At 40.2% G+C, this 21,711-nt stretch overlaps 1 protein-coding gene across 1 annotated transcript in view; it reads left to right on the forward strand.

The window, feature by feature from the left end:
• The first annotated feature begins 4,340 nt into the window (after positions 1 to 4,340).
• Positions 4,341 to 21,711, forward strand: part of CCDC102B (coiled-coil domain containing 102B) — a 371,099-nt gene continuing 353,728 nt past the window's right edge. Inside the window, exon 1 of the mRNA XM_038388290.2 lies at positions 4,341 to 4,817. The gene's annotated coding sequence lies outside the window, so the exon portion shown is untranslated. The remainder of the gene's footprint in view (positions 4,818 to 21,711) is intronic.

Consider the following 21,711-nt stretch of genomic DNA (forward strand, 5'->3'; position numbering starts at 1 on the left):
ACATAGCAGAGAGCTTACTACCATCAAAGTCCCTTTTTGGATGAGTAAATATAACTATTAATGATAGTAAGTATTATACCCAGTAGTCAGGACCTGATTCGCATTTATACTAGGCCCACTTTAACAATACTGGCAGTATAAACAGGGGCCCTTAAGGGTATATCCACACTGCAATGTAAGCCCATTCTTGAGCCTCCCTTGCATCTACACTGCCATTATACTAACCCAGAGTCCCTGGACCCAGCAGAGCTGGAGGGTCTGAACTTGAGTTAAGACAGGCCCCAGGTCTGAGCCCTATTGCTTTGCAGTGTAGTGCCAAACATCTGTTTTTTGACTGGAACACCCAGTCAAAAAAGGGACCCTGGAGATTCCAGTCAGCACCGCTGATCGGGCTGTTAAAGAATCTGGTCGGTGCAGTGGGGCTAAGGCAGGCTCCCTGCCTGCCCTTGCACCACACAGCTCCCGGAAGCAGCAATATGTCCCTGTGGCCCCCAGCTAGAGCCCTCACCCCCTCCAGAACTCCAACTCCCTGCCCCAGCCCAGTGAAAGTGAGTGAGGGTGGGGGAGAGTGAACGATGGAGGGAAGGGAGCTCGGTTTTGTGAAATTAGAAAGTTGGCAACCGTATTCAGGTCCCAAGAGTCAGCTACAATTCCATGGGACAACTTTCTTAGTCCTTTCTATCCTAACAATCTGCAATCCACTCTATTGAAAATGGAAGCCACCCCACCTTTGCAAATAGCAGCAGCTCAGGACAGCATTAACCCATTTTCTTCTGAGCATCAATCTGCAAGCACATTGTCAGAGATCCTCATGGGTTGCAATGAAGAGCGAACCAATCAAGCCTTTTGCAAATCGAGCTACTTCCTGGTAATGTCTAGGATGGGGCAATAAAGTTTTCCCACGTGCATCACGATCCTAGGGCTAAAGTGGACACAATTCAGGGTGGGTGCATTAGGGACTCTGGATATGACTACTTTGATTCAGGTCGGCGGACTGCAGTATAGACACCAGAGCCCTAGGTTCTAGCATGGGCTAAAAAAGCCTTAGCATAGAGTTACAATAAAATGTAGATGCTCAATCCTTTGGTTCCCTAACACATGACAGCTGACTCAAGTGCCCCTAACCCTGGGCTTACATTGCAGTGTAGACATACCCTAAGAGAGCACAAATGTAGGATGCCAGATTTTCCTCATAAAGGGTTTGAGTCTCTACTGCCTTTTTTCTTGCCTTACATCTGTGTGTGCTGATTACACAGGTGTAAATGGCTACAGAAGAACACAGGCAGTAAATTATCAAACCCAGAGTGTTTAGGAGAGTATCAAGGGTTGTTGTCTTCCATGGAGATTGAGACTGTTCTCTATAGTGCATTGTTTTGACTGCAATGGCCTAAGAATTGTTTCACATTAACTCAAGATATTTGAGGTATGTTTTGAGTACCTCAATTAAATTAAAATTAATAACTGTCAGGCATAAATTTTATTTAAAACTGCATTTAAACCCAAGTAAGAGAGGAAGAGTTACATCAATAAACACCATTATTTATGTATGTAAATCCTGCCATATGTATTCACATAACTCATAGCCTGCTTTCAACTTTTAATCCCCGAGAACTTGTTAGGGATATTAGAGTCCCTTTAGGAATAAATCATAGGCAATTTGTTTTTGTTTCGTTTTTGTTTGGTTGTTTCTTTTTTATTTTTTGGCTGAAATAAGCCATGTTATATAAAAGAAACAATGTTAAAATAATATTAGGGTTTAAACTGAGTGCAAAGCCACACAAAGTTAGGCAAATCAGAGAGGAGGCTTCAGTCTCTCCATTCTTGTTCACCCTGTTGAGTTTAGGAACTACAGTAGATAGGCTACACTATTATTGTTTTTGTTAACAAATGAGAGAGAAGTGTGCCGCCCAACCAAAAAAACCCTGTTTTTTATTCTTCTATTGAAATGATAATGGCTTTTTGTCACCATCACGATCTTGCTGGTTCTTAATCTGTGCAACATTGAAATATGGAATACAAAGAACCATTTTATCTTCTGTTGGTTCAAACTGCCTAATCTATGTACTGGGTCTGATTCTTCTTGCACTTTGTAGTAAAATGCATTCAAAGTGTGTACAAAATCCTGCAGATCCGAGAATGTGTTGCACAGCTCTGCCCCTTTTTACTTGTACAAAGGTGACTGGAGTGCAGCCTAGCCAGAGACAGGATGTCTCTTTCTTACTAGGGGCATCAGAGATGTCATAGTGCCATCAAAATGATTCCTTCTCCATCTTCTGCAGGGAGTGTGCTTGAGATGGTGTGTGTGTGGGGAATTCTTTTGCCCTGTTGTAATAGCCCTTTGGTGCTGCTGAAAGTTAGCAGTCTTTAATCTTGAGGAAGCTCAAGTCCAAATTTTAACATTGTGCAGGGGGACAACCACAATGAGTCAAAACAAATTCCTGGATCTGAACATCCTTGACCTAACCAGGGGAGATCTGATTTGGATTAATACTCTGGCCTGGATCATCCCCTATCCCAAGGGGAGTTTGGAAGGGGCCTCATGAATATCCCATAATGTTATCTTTGAATACCTGGGAGATACACCAGAAGCTAGGACTATTAACTCAGAGGACCTTTGTCTAGATCCAATGGGACTGTAATATTAGCAAATGTTTCCTTTTGAAATTGCTGAAAGAAGTGAGTATTATAAATGACTTAGGGTAAAAAAAATTCAGATTTTTTTAACGACAATAAAATGTTTCTTTTATGGATAATTTGACTCTTTTTCATAGAAAACAAGGATCCTAGAAAAAAAAAATTACATTGCTATCCAGTAGGAAGCTTTTCAATTGCTTATAAGCATTGATTCGGAATCCTTCTGTCAAATAGATATTGAAAGGTATTGATTTGAATTCTGATGTGAATTAAACTGCTGTTAAATCTGCTGAAAGGAATTATCACTATAAAACCACTGTGAGATTGCAAACAGGCCGCAGTACCCAAGAATCATCATGAAAAGGAATTATAGTAGTTATTTTGGCTGAAAAAAAATTTATTCTTATCTTGGGAAACTATTTTATAAGGATTTTCCAAAAGGTTACAATGTTGGGGCTTAGAGCCATGCTATATGTGTTTCTAATTTAGCTAGTAAAATGTATACTCTGGTTTATTATGCCCTGTGCTTGAACTGTATGGCTTTGATTTCTTTTGAATGGAATGAGCTAAAATGTAATTTAATTAAATACTTGAGACTGATACAGAAATTACATCAGTACAGTGGATGTTGACTTCTGTTGTTTTGAGAAAGATGTGACCTAGCTTGCTCCTCCAAGACACATTAAATAATTCTTTTCACTGGTTTTAATAATCCTTGGGTGGATCAACTCTTTTCCTTTGTAACTCCCTGGGACTGGTTCTCAGAACTGAGGACTTCAGAGTTTTGTTTTTCACATCATGTTAATATTCCTCTATGGATTGGCTAGCATGATTTGCGCTGAGGGTTATGGGGAGGAATAATTTGACATACATCCAAGAATCAAATGTACTAGAATGAAAGGGAGTCCATATCACATTAGCCTGGGGAGCAATGGTCCAGTTTACTGCTACCACCATGATTATCAGTCAAACCATGTGGTCCAAACAATCAATGTTACACATACCACTTCTAATCAAACATTCTTTGTATGAATTAATTTTAAAAAAAGAATTCTTAACCTTGGCAGAAGGGTTCTTTTGGTGAATGTATAATTATTTGACTTACTACAAAAGCACCAAGTACCTGGATTTTCTGGAAAGACAAATTAACCATTTATATCAAAGTGGACTTCATGTGTTAGGTGTTGTCAAATGTTTCACAATTGTCACAATCAGTTGTAAACTTCAGACCAAATAAAAGTGCCCAAATCAGTTTAAATATGGGGCACCTGAATGTATATTGTTAAGTACAAACAAAAACAGCTGCCCTTATTATTCTCCTGACTGCTTATAAAAATTCTAAAGGCAACACGCTGGTCACATCTTTTCATTATTTTTAAGCAGAGTCTGGATAAGCTCTCTAGTGGTGAGCTGTGGAAAAAGACTTCAGAAGCTGATCTTGTTTGCATGGACACTCTGCCTAGGTGCTCAGCATGATGGGACTGCTTGAACAAATGATCACTTGTGGCTGGTGTTGGATCCCCAGACTCCTGGTTATTGGGGCAAGAGTAATAAAGGGTTGCTATCCTTGTTGTATGAACTGAGGGCAGCAGAACTGAACCTGGCATACCCCAATGGAGGGATTCACCCTCAACACAACAGCACTCGCTAGGCAGGGGACATGGGTTCCAAAGCCCAATGAGTTGAGGGTGGGTGTTGGTGTTTTGTTTAAAGGTCTTAGACATTATTTGACCTGTCTTCTCTATGGTATATTAAAAGGGCTCTTTTAGACTCAATTGAGAGTCTTGTTACATGCTGCAGAGTTAAAATTATTGATACCTAGGTCTAAGCATTAGATCTACTTTAGGTGTCTCTATTCAAGAGACTCCCCCACTAACAGCTGAAATCACTGAGAGCTGTGTTAAGTGTGTGAGTGGGGCTCTGAAGACATCTTGGTGAGCAGGCAGCTGGTGGAGAATCATTGCTATTGGCTAGCAGGGTGGCTGGTGGAGAGGGCTAGAGCAGAGCCCTGCAGAGGTATGGCAATCAGCTGTTGGGCTGACGAGTGAGTGCCTGAGCAGTGCAGTGTGTAAAGTACCTCCTTACTGCTCCCTTCCCACCCCTGCCTTCCACACACAGTGGGAGGTAAGCTCTGCGGATGAACCTCTGAACTCTGGGGCTGCACTGGCCAAAGGATAGCAACTGTGAGTAGGGTACAGAGAAGGATGGGCATGTTAAAGGGATTTTTGGGTTGCTGGACTTAACACCCTGAGGGGAAAAGGACACTGCCCAACTTACTTTGGGTGGGTCTTTTGCTTATGGTTTGTGTTTATGAGCCCTAGTTGCAGTGTTTCCCCAAATTAATGCTGAGTTAATTCCCTCCTTTTATTAAAAGTTTTTGCTACACTCAGACTCTCTGCTTGTGAGAGAGGAATTATTGCCTCTTAAATGTGCCCAGGGAGTGGTGTATAATTGTCCCTAGTCACTGGGTGTGGGCTCGAGCCGGTTTTGTGTTGATTGTTGAAAAGGAACCTCTAGATACTGAACCTGGCCCTTGTGGCTGCTGGCTTTGCTTGGCAGAAGGGTTACAATTATTTATTAATGCAACAACATGGTTATACTGGGCATCTTAGACAACTAGTATTAGTGGCTTACCTTGAAGAGTTCACAATCCTAAAATTTAATCTTAAAAACCTTACTTAGTTACTGATCACTGAATTCACTTGAACTATTCTCATGCATAAATTTACAGGATTCAACCCTTAGGCAGGACTCCCATCAAAGTTAATCAGTCAGTACTTCAAAAGTATATTTTTAGGGCCAGAAGGGATGATCACAATCATCTAATCTGTGTGCCAGCATGATGAAGCTGTGGACTTTCACCCAGTGAATCCTGCATTAAGTCCATAACTTCTGGTTGAGTGAAAGCATATCTCTTAGTACCGTGACCAATCTTGATTTGTATCAAGAATTGTGAGGCAATGTGACCTAGAGATCGAGCACTGGACTGGGAATCAGGTGGCCTGGGTTTTATTCCCAGCTCTGGCACTGGCCTGCTTGGGGAAACTCAAGTCACTTCTGTGCCTCAGTTTCCCCATCTATAAATAGGGATAATGAGCCACTTTGAGATCTACTTATGAAAAACACAATAATAAGAGCTAGGTATTTTTGTTATTTCTATGATTTAAAGACTTCAAGTGACAGAGAATCCACCATATTCCCAGGTAAATTATTCCAGTGGTTTGTTGTTCTTACTTGAAAATTTGCACCTTATTTCTAGTCTGAATTTGTCCAGCTTCTACTTCCAGCCATGAGATCTTGATATGTCTTTGTTTGTGAGATTAAAGAGCCCCCAAATATCAGTAATCTTCTCCTCATGTAGGTATTTATAACTGGTGATCAAGTCATCATTTATCTTTTTCTCGAATAAAGGTAATCTATTGAATTTCTGTAGAAATCAATCGGAATTCTGCCTGAGTAAGGGCTGTGAGATCAGGCTCTTGGTAAACAAGGTGTGGAAGGAAAGTCTTTCTTTCTTTTTCTTTTTTTTCTGGATAAGAGGTGTGTGTGTGCTGTGGGTGGGGGATAGCAAGAGTGGTGGAATGGATGATGAGTTAAAACAGCAGCAAAGAAATACCATGCGGTGTGCTTATGCGCTATATATACCTTCAGATTTTTACAAACGAATTAATGTTAAATAGTGGAAATTGGCAGTGTACACAATGAAGGCTGGGGCGGGAGGGGTGATGGGTGTTTGTGGTGACTGGAGGCAGCTGAAAGGGTGTAAGAAGTAGCAGCACAATTAAGAAAATCCTGTCTCCAGGTGTGTTTTCATCTGACAGAGGTATGTGTGGTTAGCTTAGCTTTTCTTTACTGTAAACCAGAACTCTGAATATTCTCCAAGGGATGCAGTATAGTGTATAAAGTAACCTAATGTGACATGATTTATGTGCTCTTAAAAAAGAGATTGATTTCCTTAAATATTAAGATTTGAACTCTATGGCAACCTCTGGGTCAGGGAAGGGGGGAGATGGACACACCACTAAAATCATGTGATTTGCCAGAGTTTTCTATGCATAAAAACTGGTAGTGTTTCTCCAGGCAAAGGTTTTCAAAAGTTACTAGTGACTTTTGGGGTTCCTTAATTCTCTGGGGTGCCGAACTTGAGACTCCTTGATGGGAACTAATATTCAGAAAGTGCCAAGCGGCTGCCTTCTGAAGACCAAGTTCCTTTGAGGTGTTTCTATCGGATTACCCAAAAATCACAAGTCTGAAATCTTGGCTGTGTTCTGTTCTGGATGTAACTCTCCTATTGACATCAATGTGCCCAAAACGGGTGGGGAGAGTGAAGGGGGAACTTTTTGGGGAAGAGTTGCTATTGTTGCGTATCAACAGGAAGCATCTTTCCAAAAGACATATTGGGGATTGCTCTGGGTTGCACTATTGTATAGAGGCATAATGACTGAAGTAGACTCAGTGGGCCAGATCTTTAGATGGTGTAATTTGTCAGAGCTCCACTGATTTCAGTGACATCAGTAGAGGATATCTGTCCCAATGATTCTAGGAGGTCTCACAATGGTGGCATGCAGCACCTCTGCACATTTCTATTAATGGCAGTAGCTGAAGCGTTACAATCTTGTCCTACATGTGTAACCCCAATATTACAAAACTGCTTTCTTTTATATTCCACTGAAGAAACATTTTTCTTTAGTGCACCAGCTATTTGTTCTTTGTCTGGTGTAAAAGATATTCCATGCTAAAGAAATGACCCTTTTCTTTCAGGGTCTGTATTTTTATTTTTGTTAGTTTGCTCACACTTTTTGAGCTTCACAATAGATTTAGTTTCTCACATCTGTAATAATTTAAGGTATCACAGGACTTTTGTTAATGGTGTTCTGCAGCCATCCCTATTATGTATGTTACAGTAGCACCCAGAAATGTTTAAAACCCCACCCACAGAAGTGGCAGGGTTTCATTCATAGAACCCAATCCTGAACAGTCCCATTGAAGTCAATAGTACATAAAGATAAGCACATGCATACATCTTGGCAGGATCAGGCCATAATATGCAGTTCAGAAAGGGAGGAAGAAATACTGAGAAAAGGGTTTAGTTAAAGAGAATAAGCCAAGTATTTATTTATTTATATTTGGGGGGGGGAGGATTGATTTGCATTCAAAAGTTGTGGTATTGGCCAATGGGGATCTCTGTCAAGTTAGTGTGGAGTGGCCTTAATGCTGGAAATAATCCTGTTGGCCAAGACCCCAGTACTGTGCAGATCAGAAAAGGATGCAGGAAATTCTGTTTACACATGTGTCTGTAGCACTGAGCAGCAAGAGCAGCCCAGCGAGCCCAGAGGGTAAGGGAGTTTAATAGTCTTGTGGTTTTACTGTTTTAATTTTTATATCTTTCTGTGGGATAGTTTGTGTGTAGGTCCCACACAGGGAGTTGGGGGTGGGAAGCAGAATAAGATAGATAGCAGAAGTACTTAGATATGAAAAAGAAGAGTATTTGAGTATGTGATTAAATTGTGCTTAACTATCTTCCTTTTACTTTCCATTTCACCACCACTGGGTTATTTTTATCTTTATCATATTAAACATACCTAGTCTTGTTGTATGTATACAATATGCTTATTTAACATAACCACATAAGAGTTTAAAATATAAATTTGCACAGCACAAGTGTGTTAAACCATCTATCTTTATTAGTAATTAAAAAATCTGAATGAGTTACTTTAAATATGGCATGTTGAAGGCTTATATTGTTTTTGTGTATATATAAATTCAAAACAACAGTAGGAAAAGTTGGTACTGTTTGGGTCATTTTGTAAATGTCACTCAATACTGTAGAAATTTTAGTCTAAGGGGAATAGTGTTGTTTGAGTTTGCTGCTCACACTAAATTTCTGTTGCGGTTAGCAGGAAGTTGTGTAATGAAGGAATGTTTCCGATTTAAAATGTGCAACTAGTGATTTTTAATTTCCTTTTGAAAACTATTAGGATACAGGCAAAAATAGGAGCTGAAATGCAGTGAGGTTTTTGTTTGTTTGTATTTTTAAAGTGTGGTATAACAAAGCAGAGAACTATTGTAATGTGATATGTTGGCAATGGACAAAGATATTCAGTTTGTCCATTATTTGAAATGGTAGAATCCCAGATGGAATGTGAGTGTGTGGATGACTTGTCACCAGGGAGGACCCGAGGGGCAAATTCCTAAAGTAATGCAGAGCAATTTAATAAATGCATATAGCAGACTGTTCTAACTGCCTGTCTGTCAGATATGATAAAAACTTGGGTTTTTATCTTTTCATTCTCGCTGTTTTCATCACCACCATGTAAGTTTGTTCCCCACGATTGTCAGTGTTAATATAAAAAGCAGGTAACTTTTTTTTGCTCTCATGTAATTTACATTAGGAATACTTTGTATTTTTGAACACTGCTATTGCAATTGTTTGCCTAGTGCACTGAAGATATAAAGCACTATATAAATGTTAAGTATTATGAATAGGACCTGTTGTATGTTCTTTACATACTCACACCTTCCAACAAATTCAATGGGAGTTCAGTGGCTGCAAAGAATGATGTATCAAGTCTATTGCCTATCTATTTTTCTGCCTGTCTTTAACTCAATCCAGTGTTCTTAAATATATTTCTTTTACTGATCACCTGAATATTACTTTTTTTATTTTATTAAAAAAACTAGAGACCCTAATCCAGTGGATGTTGAAATCAGTTCATCTATTGCCATTTATCTCTATATATGGGCCTCAGAGTCTTTTAGTAGATTGATTAATATTTATTTACTAATTAATTATTTAGCTCCACAAGTATATGCAGCATTTCATGAATCCTAGTAAGAGATGTTCCCTACCCTAAAGGTTTTGCTGCCCAATGGTCATGATGAGAAGATTGCCTTAGTGATCTACTCTCCTAAACAGAATGAGGCATTCATATTATTGTAAGGTTACTGCTGGAAAATGCTGACTTCTTAATGGCAACTACTTTCTGTGAAAAATATCCTAGTGTAATGCGGTTCATGACCAATAGTGTCAGTTTTGAGTTGCCTAATAATCTGTTGGGGCAACCTACCTATGTATTGTCCTCCTTTTAAATATTGCTTTTTATCCATTTCTATTTGCCCTAAATCTATGTCAAATCACTTACTGATTGCTAGTTCTAAATGAAAAAGCTGGCAGATCAGAACAATTTATAATGCTCACACAAAGTCTTCTTGGCAAAAACAAATCTGCCCCAAATCCTCAGTTTTCTGCACTTCTTATGACTTCCTCTTCTTTGTAAATCATGTGTACACAGCATAATTCCCTCAATTTGGAAATATATTGGATTTAATTCACACCCACTTTCACACCAGTTGTGCCCTGCCATCCTCTGCTGGCTGTCCTGCTAAGGAAGGTCATATTGTCAAGTGTCATCAAAAGTCTGAACAAGTCACCTGGTTGTGGCTCTTCCCTTATTAGCACTGCCCTGATTACCTCTAGACAAAGTTTCTACCACGGTTGGCTATACAACATGGGTTACCCGAGTGCAAGCCTGCATATTTGAAGACTAAATTAAGCATACTTGATATGTACCCTTGCTCTAGAGCAGCGGTTCGCAAACTCTGTTGATTCATGTGCCACCATCTTAAAAAATTGTTGATAGATAAGCTTTGATGTTCCACCAATTCATCTCACCAGTGGTACATGTACTGCAATTTTTGTATAATCCCATGGTGATAATCTCATAAAAGATAGGAATTTTAATTGCACTTGTATTTATCTGAAACTCTATATTCTGGTAAAGTGGGAGAGGGAAAGGGGAGGGAGCTCCAGATATTGTATAACAGAGCACAATTTAGGGTCCATCAAAATTCAAGCAGTCACAGAAGCAGGTAGATTTTTTCCAAAGAAGGATTCCTGTAAATGGATGATTCCATAATGTATTTTATAAGGTTTCAGTTTCCTCTTTCTTTGAGAAAATTAATTTACAATCAATAACAAAGTTCTATGCCCTCATTCTTATTTTGCTGTTCATGTGGTGGTCTTTGTACTTCATTTTCCTTTCCCCGACTTCCAACTTCCCCTTTGCTGAATACACATTACACTAAGTCTTTCTCAAATATGAATGTGACTGGTTACTAAACATATACTTCCCATATTTTTTCCACTGGAATTATTAAAAGAAGGCTTCAGAGGATGCTCATCTCACCCTTGTGATGCGTCAACCAAAATAATTGAAATCTTACCTTCCAACATTTTTTTTTCCTAAATAACCCATGTATGTGAGAAGACCAAGTAACTCATCGCTGTGCTTTAATAAAAACAAATTCTATAATAAAATAATCCTGAAATATATTTTCATTCAGACAATTGGACAAACACTTCATTCGGACAAACAACATGCTTGTAACATAGCTACTCGGTTACTAAGCCATGTTTTCCCAGAAGGCCATGGGTTCAAAGTAAGTGTTCAAACTTAGCTTCCAAACATATGCAGCAACTGCTTCCAGCTACCTTTACATTGCAAAAAAGACACAGGGTAAGTAGACACTCTGTTAGTTTGTTGTTCACAAACTTATTCTTAACAAAATAAGATATCTTTAAAAATACATGAAATGTAATATTATGTGCCAGCCTTCTCTGGGTGCATAATATAACATGTAATTGTAGTCACTTCTTTGCAGAAACGAAGAAACATTTGTAAACTTAAAAAAATTTGAACATGCAGAGCTTTTAAAATGCTTATTACATTCAATACATTCCCCACACCAGGTTAGAATTGTATGTTTCAGGATTACTCTTATACACCAAAAACATAACATGGCTACCTATAAGAGATCCATAAGTTCCATAGATCCAACTGGATCTCCCAGAATAGGAAAACTCCACTGACTTCAGTAAAGGAGTCCTGGTCTAGATTGGTGTAAATAAAAGGTGAAAAAGAGCAATTGTGCCAAATTCATCCTGGTTTAACCCTAGTAACTCCCACAACCCTTGTTGTTTTGGTTTTATTGTATTTTCAGTTGACTTGCAAACTTTTCCCATAGGACAACTGTGTGAGTAAGAATGACTAAAGACTCTTTTTAATGTGGCCCTAAAGAGAAATGACCAAATAGCCCAAATGCCACTGGGAACAAAACCCACTTTCTTCTTCACATGAAAAAGGAAGGTTCTGAATGTATTGGAAGGGCAGGAAATGTGGAGTGGGCCACTCCACGTTTCCTGCCCTTCCAATACATTCAAAAACCTTCTTTTTTCATGCCAAACCTATGTATGATGGAGTATAGCTCTGGCGGGGATCCTTGCATCCCATTGCAGGAGAAGGTTTATAGGAGGAGCCAAGAGAGCTATGATTAAGCATATTCATAATTTAGTTGCACTGTAAAAAGATTGCTATACTTACATGACTGCTACTTTCTTAAGGCTATACTAGTGGCGGTAGACTAGAGTATAGGTTCTGTTGCATCAGACCCTTGATATTAGTGTGCAGAATATTCAGGCTAGGGGCTAGGAACAAGTTTTAGCCCTTAGTGACTTTCTTCTAGGTAGCACACAGTGAGAAAAGAATAAGTGATGGATAAACAGCTGTATACATTTTTTTTCTGTTTTGTAATAGTCATTTCCCCTTATATTTGATATCATTGGTAATATTTTGATTGCAGAAGGCGACTGAAGATCTCTTTAGCACAGGATTGAAGACGTGGTTACTGTGGAACATGAAATATGTCAGTGTGCATGTATAGTCTCTTTGAACACAATTCTTCCACAAATCAAAAGCAAACGCTTGGTGAAGCTGGGGGAGTTTCACCATCTGTTTCTGAGTGACCTATAACATTCTGAGCACTCTATAACTCAAAGTATCTTGCATATACTGTACTTTATGTACTAATCATCTAGCTAGTTATATGAAAATACAGGTAATCTCTGAAGAAGAATCTCAACAAATCTTTAGTGAATTTTGATTTGGTATAAGATGCTGGTCTGACAGCACTAAGTATCATGGGTGAGGCCTAGAGGTGGTATCATGTCCGGTACACTAAGCACTACCATCAAAATGCTATGGTGATTAATGTTACAGAAACTCCTGAGGGAAGGAGAAGTCATATTTAAAAGCTATTTTGTTTACACCTGACTTTTGTTCTCAATCCTGCAATAGCTAAAAATTACTACAGACCTCATCTGCAGAACTCTTTTTCCAAATTAACTTCTGCTCATTAATTTGTTCTCTCTCACACACAGAGGGCCTGATTCTCTATTGCCTTGCACATTGTGATGCAGCCATTTACACCTGTGCAAAAGGGGAGTGGGGGAAGGGGTAAAATTCTGATTCTGGCAACTGTCAGAGGATAGTTGGTTCCTGTGATTGGATTAAGCCCAACTTCCCTGCAGGTGGGGCCCAATTGAACCAATTAAGGGGGAGAGTGCTACACGTGGGGCTATAAAGGCCTCTCAGATCGCAGGAAAAAGAGTGATTGGAGCAGGATGTACCTGGGAAGAGGTACCACAGAGGAGTGAAGCTAACTCTGGTGGTGGGTCCCTAGAACAAGGGGCTAGATGCATGAGGAAGTAACACTGGGGCTAGGGTTCCAGAAGGGGGAACAGAGCTGATGGGATGAGAGCTGGCTGAGAAGGGAGGCTGGCTGGGACTGGGAACCTGGAAGAAACAGTCTCACCAGAGGGCTCTGGGATGGAAGACTACAAAACCCAAGGACAAAGTGTGAGCTGAGGAACTGTTTGTTCTTTTTTTTTTTTCTTTTATGTTTTGTTTGGACAACGACTTACTTTAAAGGTGATTGGGCACGGCAGTGAGTGCTTGTTAAGATGACGAGAAGCCCTGCTGCATCACATATGGTGGAGAATGCAAGCACTTCTATTGGCCTCTAATAGAAAGGGAGAGTGAGGTGGATTTTTGGTGCCCAGTGAAGAGAGGCAAAACAGAGGCAGAGTGCCACATGGCGATCTAATCCCACAAGATGGCGCTCAAGTGACAGCCACCATATGACAGCAACACTTTTACGTTCACTTTGCATGAGGGAAAATAACTACACCAGGTGAAAAGCAGTAGAGACTCTGGCTCACAAACATGAACAAACAAACCATTAAATAAATTGATAAATGTGTGTGCTTTTTTTATTTGACAGGTCAGGAAGGAAAAAAAATCTTTGTCTTTAATATCTGAGCACCGCTTAGATATTTACAGTGACGAAGGCACCTAAGCTCTTAGATTGATAAAGAGAAGGCATAGTAGATTTGCACACCAAATGGAACAGGTTCTGATCTCAAGCAAGTAAAAGCTGTAGCAGCATTTCTACTTTTCTATATGTGGGGATGGGGAATAGCTTATTTTTGAGTAAACATTCCATTTTATGTTTTGGAAGAAAGTGTTTGTGTTGTCCTAATAAATGTTAAGGACACTATACTCTGTTCTGAGACGATATCATCCATTAGTGGAATTGAGATCTAGGATTATTATTTTGCTAAATAATATGTAATAGCTGCTGAAGGTAGGTCATGCTTTGCATAGATAAATCAGATGATTACCAAAATAACAAGACAGGTTCTTTAAGATTATTTACTTTCAGATATTAAATATTATGAAGACAGCCAGCCAAATAGTTCTAGGCCCAACATTTTAAAAGTTAAAACTTAAGAACAGAACTGTTTTCATGATTTTACAAACATTTCAGATTTTACAAACATTTCAAATATTTCACTTCTTTAAAATATAAACATCCATTCGGTGCTGAAAACAAACAGTATTGTGTTTGGAAAAGAGAATCAGAAAAATGCATCCGATGAAGTGAGCTGTAGCCCACGAAAGCTTATGCTCTAATAAATTTGTTAGTCTCTAAGGTGCCACAAGTACTTGCTTTTCTTTTTGAGAAAAATGACAGTGAATGAAAGTGAAATTAACCAGTTTGATTCACTGTTGCTGTTGAATGAATGCAAAGAGTAATAGCATGAATGGTGAAATGGAAACTTAGTGTTCATTTTGATTCAGATCATGAGATGCCAGTATCATCACTGGTAAGGATTTCTTTAAATCATTTTATCTTAACGCTGTTGCTTCACAAATCTTGAAATGGCTTGTACAGCTAATGGGATATAAAACTAACTATTGTTCATACGGGTGTCTTGAATTAAGACAGTGTGTGGGTTCTGCTCACTTTATCCAGATAAGAAATCAGTCTCAGCACAGCCCTAGGTGTAAATATCCCCCGACCCCTCCTCTGGTCACCGATGGGCACGGGGGCAAGTTCCTCTGCTCAGCTGATGCAGCTGACTATTGGCTGCTTCTTGCATCCGCAGGAGGTGCTTAGCAACTTGTAGGAGTGGGACCTTCACTGCTTTATTATCAGAGTGAATTAACATTATTGTACTTGGGAAGACAAATGAACATAGATATTTTAAAAATAGAGATATTGGGTATGTGGTGTGAATTGAAAATATCATACATAAAGTTGACTTCCAGATAATCCTATTAAGCAACAATCTGGAAAAGAAGGCATGTCATGCTAAATAACTAAACCTGTCTTGCACGTTACGGAAATGACAGTTGCAGAGGTAGATGCTGGTTTCATTGGAAATTTTGTGATAGAATAAAATGACGTTTGCACCTGCCTCCCCCAAAAATCCACAAACCAAAAACCCCTGCAATGAGAGTGTACTCTACCTTCAATGAATAGGGTGATCTCAAATGTTATGCAATCCTAGTTTATTAAATTGATTGAATCATTAGATATACAAAGTGTTATAGGAATGTAACATTTTCCATTTCTAGTTAATTTCATAGTTTGTTGCTATGTAAAAAGAAGAAAAGACTTGAATTTATGGACTATACAGGGCTAGAGAACAATGTGTGTTTGGATTTTCAAGTTTCCTGAAAGAAACTACAATTATGCTCCTGGCTTCCTGCATGTGAGAGTAAAATATTAGGGACAAACTCCTCTCTGTAATTCAGTGCATGACTGAAAAGACAATCTAGGGTAATGAGAACCTCATTTTTCTTTTTATGGAAGGATATACTGTTACATCTGGTTCTCTTAATTAGTAAAGGGATTTTTTTCAGGATTGGATTACATTTCTCTGTCCTTTCAAATCACAATAGCATTGTGACTGCATGTGGCATAGTGGATAGAGCAGGGGACTTAGACTTGGGAAATTTGGATTCTGTTCCCAGTTCTGCAAGTAGCCTTCTGGATGACCTTGGGCAAGTCATGGCACTACCCCATGCCTCAGTTCCCCATCTGTAAAATGGAGATCCTTTGTAAAGTACACTGAGATCTACTCTTGAAAAGCACTATATAAGAGCTAGGTGGTATTATTTGCTTTACTATTTCTTATGCTACGGACTTTATGCTCCTCTCTCATAAAGCTTTGGGGGCCCACACCCTGTGGCCAAAAATACCCCATACAATGGCCACTTTGGAAAATATGGGGCAATTTTGAAAAAATCTGCCGTGCAAAGGAGACAGTATTCCTCAGTGTTTCTTTCCTCTGGGGATTTGCATGGTTTAGAGCAGTGTTTTCCCAAACTTGTGACGCCGCTTGTTCAGGGAAAGCCCCTGGTGGGCCAGGCCAATTTGTTTGCCACAGGTTCGGCTGATCGTGGCTCCCACTGACGGTGGTTTGCTGCTCCAGGCCAATGGGGGCTGTGGGAAGTGGTGGATGGTATGTCCTTTGGCTCACACTGCTTCCCTCAGCCCCCATTGGCCTGCAGCGGCGATCTGCGGCCAGTGGTAGCCACAATTGGCTGAACCTGCGGACGCAGCAGGGAAACTAACTGGCTGGGCCAGCCAGGGGCTTTCCCTGAACAAGCAACGTCCCAAGTTTGGGAAACACTGGCTTAGATGATTCCCCAATATGTGTGTACGTAGCTGCTATGCCATGGGCTTCATGCATAAGTCAGTATGGAAAAGAATGAGTGACCAGAGTGCAATGGGCTCTGGCTATGTTTAGCTAGGCGGTCTCTTGGACCATCTGGAGAAGCAAAACTCATAGAAACAGAAAATCCGACTCTGTGTTTGCAAACAACTTGCCACAGTCACAGACTGAGCCAAGGAAAGAAGCAGGTCTAGGACCAGTTGTACTGACTCTCAGACCCCTGCTCCAAGTGATCAAAAATCATGAGTCAAGCCCCAAAATGTAATTGGCTTAAAAATCATGAGATTTAAAACAAACACATAGATCTCAAGGTTCCCTTTATTTGCCGTCTGTTTTGATCCTTCAGGGCTCACATTTTGATTATTTTTTTTTCTTGGTTAGTGGTTTTTTGTTTCTCAGCAACCATGAGAGCTCAACTTTTTGTACTGTAAAATGAGATTATCGGGGACTCACCTGATTCCCTGAGCTAAGGCTTCAAGAAAAACTTATTAATCTTGCGGAAGATTAACTTGCAAATAAAAATTCAGTGTTTCCCCTTCTGATGTATCTGTTGGCAGTAGAATAGTGTGCTGTTAAACTCGTACTCAGTCATAATAAATCATCCAACCAATCCACGTTTATCGCCTTGGTGAGGCAGAAGCTTTCAAGAAGGAAAAATAATTACCCATTGTTGTTAGTCTTTTTAGATATTGGTGGACATATGATGGTTATGGTAGGGAATATGATACTTGGTTTAAAGGAATTTGGATTTTCATTCGATAGAAAACTATACACTGTCTAATGCAATTTCCAATCAGCAAAATCCCAAGATGAGACGAATTATTTATCTATGCCAGAGCACGTCAGATGATATGACAGTATCATGATAGGAAGAGCCTTCTAAAAATCAGAGACTTTTGATGATCCAATTAACTGTAGGTTTCAGAGTAGCAGCCGTGTTCGTCTGTATTTGCAAAAAGAAAAGGAGTACTTGTGGCACCTTTAGAGACTAACAAATTTATTTGAGCATAAGCTTTCGTGAGCTACAGCTCACTTCATCGGATGCATTTGGTGGAAAAAACAGAGGGGAGATTGATTGATATATACACACACAGAGAACATGAAACAACGGGTTTATCATACACGCTGTAAGGAGAGTGATCACTTAAGATAAGCCATCACCAGCAGCGGGGGGGGAAAGGAGGAAAACCTTTCATGGTGACAAGCAAGGTAGGCTAATTCCAGCAGTTAACAAGAATATCTGAGGAACAGTGGGGGGTGGGGTGGGGTGGGGGCAAGAAATAACATGGGGAAATAGTTTTACTTTGTGTAATGACTCATCCATTCCCAGTCTCTAGTTTAAGAATGAGCTCTCAAACTGGATACTCTCATAAAGAACCAACCTTCCACACAAACTTCCTCGTGGCTGGACTTTACAAAAACTAGACAAGCCATTTACAACACACACTTTGCTTGTCTACAAAAGAAAAAGGATACTAAGCTATCTAAACTACTACATGCCACAAGGGGCCACAACAATGGTTCCCGTAACCCACCCAGCAATATTGTTAATCTATCCAACTATACTCTTAGCCCAGCAGAAGAATCTGTCCTATCTCGGGGCCTCTCCTTCTGCCCCTCCACCCCCACGAACATGATACAGTTCTATGGTGACCTAGAATCCTATTTTCGACGTCTCAGACTCAAGGAATATTTCCAACACACCTCTGACCAACATATTAACCCACAGAGACCTTCCTACCAACACTACTGAAAGAAGGATTCTGGGTGGACTCCTCCTGAAGGTCGAAACAGCAGCCTGGACTTCTACATAGAGTGCTTCCGCCGACGTGCACGAGCTGAAATTGTGGAAAAGCAGCATCGCTTGCCCCATAACCTCAGCCATGCAGAACACAATGCCATCCACGGCCTCAGAAACAACTCTGACATCATAATCAAAAAGGCTGACGAAGGAGGTGCTGTCGTCATCATGAATAGGTCGGAGTATGAACAAGAGGCTACTAGGCAGCTCTCCAACACCACTTTCTACAAGCCATTACCCTCTGATCCCACTGAGAGTTACCAAAAGAAACTACAGCATTTGCTCAAGAAACTCCCTGAAAAAGCACAAGAACAAATCCGCACAGACACACCCCTAGAACCCCGAGCTGGGGTATTCTATCTGCTACCCAAGATCCATAAACCTGGAAATCCTGGACGCCTCATCATCTCAGGCATTGGCACCCTGACAGCAGGATTGTCTGGCTATGTAGACTCCCTCCTCAGGCCCTATGCTACCAGCATTCCCAGCTATCTTCGAGACACCACTGACTTCCTGAGGAAACTACAGTCCATTGATGATTTTCCTAAAAACACCATCTTAGCCACTATGGATGTAGAAGCCCTCTACACCAACATTCCACACACAGATGGACTACAAGCCGTCAGGAACAGTATCCCTGATAATGTCACGGCTAACCTGGTGGCTGAACTTTGTGACTTTCTCCTCACCCATAACTCTTTCACATTCGGTGCCAATGTATACCTTCAAATCAGCAGCACTGCGATGGGTACCCGCATGGCCCCACTGTATGCCAACATTTTTATGGCTGACTTAGAACAACGCTTCCTCAGTTCTCGTCTCCTAATGCCCCTACTCTACTTGCGCTACATTGATGACATCTTCATCATCTGGACCCATGGAAAAGAAGCTCTTGAGGAATTCCACCATGATTTCAACAATTTCCATCCCACCATCAACCTCAGCCTGGACCAGTCCACACAAGAAATCCACTTCTTGGACACTACGGTGCTAATAAGCGATGGTCACATAAACACCACCCTATATCGGAAACCTACTGACCACTATTCCTACCTACATGCCTCTAGCTTTCATCCAGATCATACCACACGATCCATTGTCTACAGCCAAGCTCTACGATATAACCGCATTTGCTCCAACCCCTCAGACAGAGACAAACACCTACAAGATCTCTATCATGCATTCCTACAACTACAATACCCACCTGCTGAAGTGAAGAAACAGATTGACAGAGCCAGAAGAGTACCCAGAAGTCACCTACTACAGGACAGGCCCAACAAAGAAAATAACAGAACGCCACTAGCCATCACCTTCAGCCCCCAACTAAAACCTCTCCAACGCATCATCAAGGATCTACAACCTATCCTGAAGGACAACCCATCACTCTCACAGATCTTGGGAGACAGGCCAATCCTTGCTTATAGACAGCCCCCCAATCTGAAGCAAATACTCACCAGCAACCACACAACAGAACCACCAACCCAGGAACCTATCCTTACAACAAAGCCCGTTGCCAACTCTGTCCACATATCTATTCAGGGGACACCATCATAGGGCCTAATCACATCAGCCACACTATCAGAGGCTCGTTCACCTGCGCATCTACCAATATGATATATGCCATCATGTGCCAGCAATGCCCCTCTGCCATGTACATTGGTCAAACTGGACAGTCTCTACGTAAAAGAATGAATGGACACAAATCAGACGTCAAGAATTATAACATTCAAAAACCAGTTGGAGAACACTTCAATCTCTCTGGTCACTCGATCACAGACCTAAGAGTGGCTATCCTTCAACAAAATAGCTTCAAAAACAGACTCCAAGGAGAGACTGCTGAATTGGAATTAATTTGCAAACTGGATACAATTAACTTAGGCTTGAATAGAGACTGGGAATGGATGAGTCATTACACAAAGTAAAACTATTTCCCCATGGTATTTCTCGCCCCCACCCCACCCCCCATTGTTCCTCAGATATTCTTGTTAACTGCTGGAAATAGCCTACCTTGCTTGTCACCATGAAATGTTTTCCTCCTTTTTCCCCCCACCTGCTGCTGGTGATGGCTTATTTTAAGTGATCACTCTCCTTACAGTGTGTATGATCTCTGTGTGTGTATATCAATCTCCCCTCTCTTTTTTCCACCAAATGCATCCGATGAAGTGAGCTGTAGCTCACGAAAGCTTATGCTCTAATAAATTTGTTAGTCTCTAAGGTGCCACAAGTACTCCTTTTCTTTTTGCTAATTAACTGTAGTAGTAGAAATGTCTTCTCAAGCAGCACCTATATAGGTTTAACTGTATGATACATCAGTAATAAATGGCACTTTTCATCTTCCAAGTAGTGAACTATTAAACTTGCCAATACCCCAATGAAGATCATTTTACAAATAGGGTGGCTGATGCACAGGTTAAATGACAGTCAGAGAGCCAGTACTAGAACCTGAAAGGTTCTTTCTACTAGGTCTGCGGTTAATCCACAGGATTATACTGGCCTTCTAATAAAATGCAACACTTTTTCAAGGTGTACCTATTACTTGATCATAGATCTAGATTATCTTAATAGACCCAAGGAGCCAGCTTTGCATCAGGCTTCTGTTAATGATTCCCTGATAAACAATGAGAGTCAATAAGAGGCTTCAGAAGAGCCAGCTAGTCAACTCTTTTTGTGTCTCAAGGCACAGATGGCGGCTGAAGTGGAACAAGAGTGCCTTGGCTCCTGCTCAATACCTAATTCCTCTTGAAGTCTTTTTAGTCACACAGCTGGGAAGGATTTTCTTGTTAGTTTTCCTGTTATGCAACTTAATTTGTCAATTTCAGTGACTCACAGACCAGAGTGAAGTACCACTGGGCTCCAGCCTAAATATGTTATAGTGGTGGTGCTGTGAAGGTTTTGCAAGCAAATGAAATGTTTTGAAAAGCCATCATTCTATTGTAAATTTATATTAACCTGCTGCACTTCTGAAATTATGGGCTGTAAATGACAATATATGTAAGTTATCCACATTCAGTCTCGAGATTTTGAATATAATGGCTCACATTTCAAAGACATCAGCATAAATAGTGGCTTGCATAAAATGAATATTTTGGAAGATCTTAACCAAAGTTTGAAGTCCAAGCAAATGCATGTTGTACAAGAGGTGCATCAATAGTCAGCAACTTCAAACTCTGTACAGTGTTGTCCAAGTGATAGGTAAAAAAGTAATTGGAGGGAAAGAGTTGGCTAATCTCATTCTTTTATAGGAAATACTAGCTGTGTCTCTGGCTGCAGAGTATTTTATAGATAAAATATAGATACTTGATAAATCTAACACATTGTAATTAGCTAAATTTAAAACAATTATTAAAATAGTTCAGGACTAGGGAATATATTCTGCATTTATTTAAAGCCTGAATTGTATAGTTTCTGCTGCTGC

The sequence above is a fragment of the Dermochelys coriacea genome, chromosome 2 (genome assembly GCF_009764565.3).
Source record: "Dermochelys coriacea isolate rDerCor1 chromosome 2, rDerCor1.pri.v4, whole genome shotgun sequence".
NCBI lineage: Eukaryota > Metazoa > Chordata > Testudines > Dermochelyidae > Dermochelys > Dermochelys coriacea.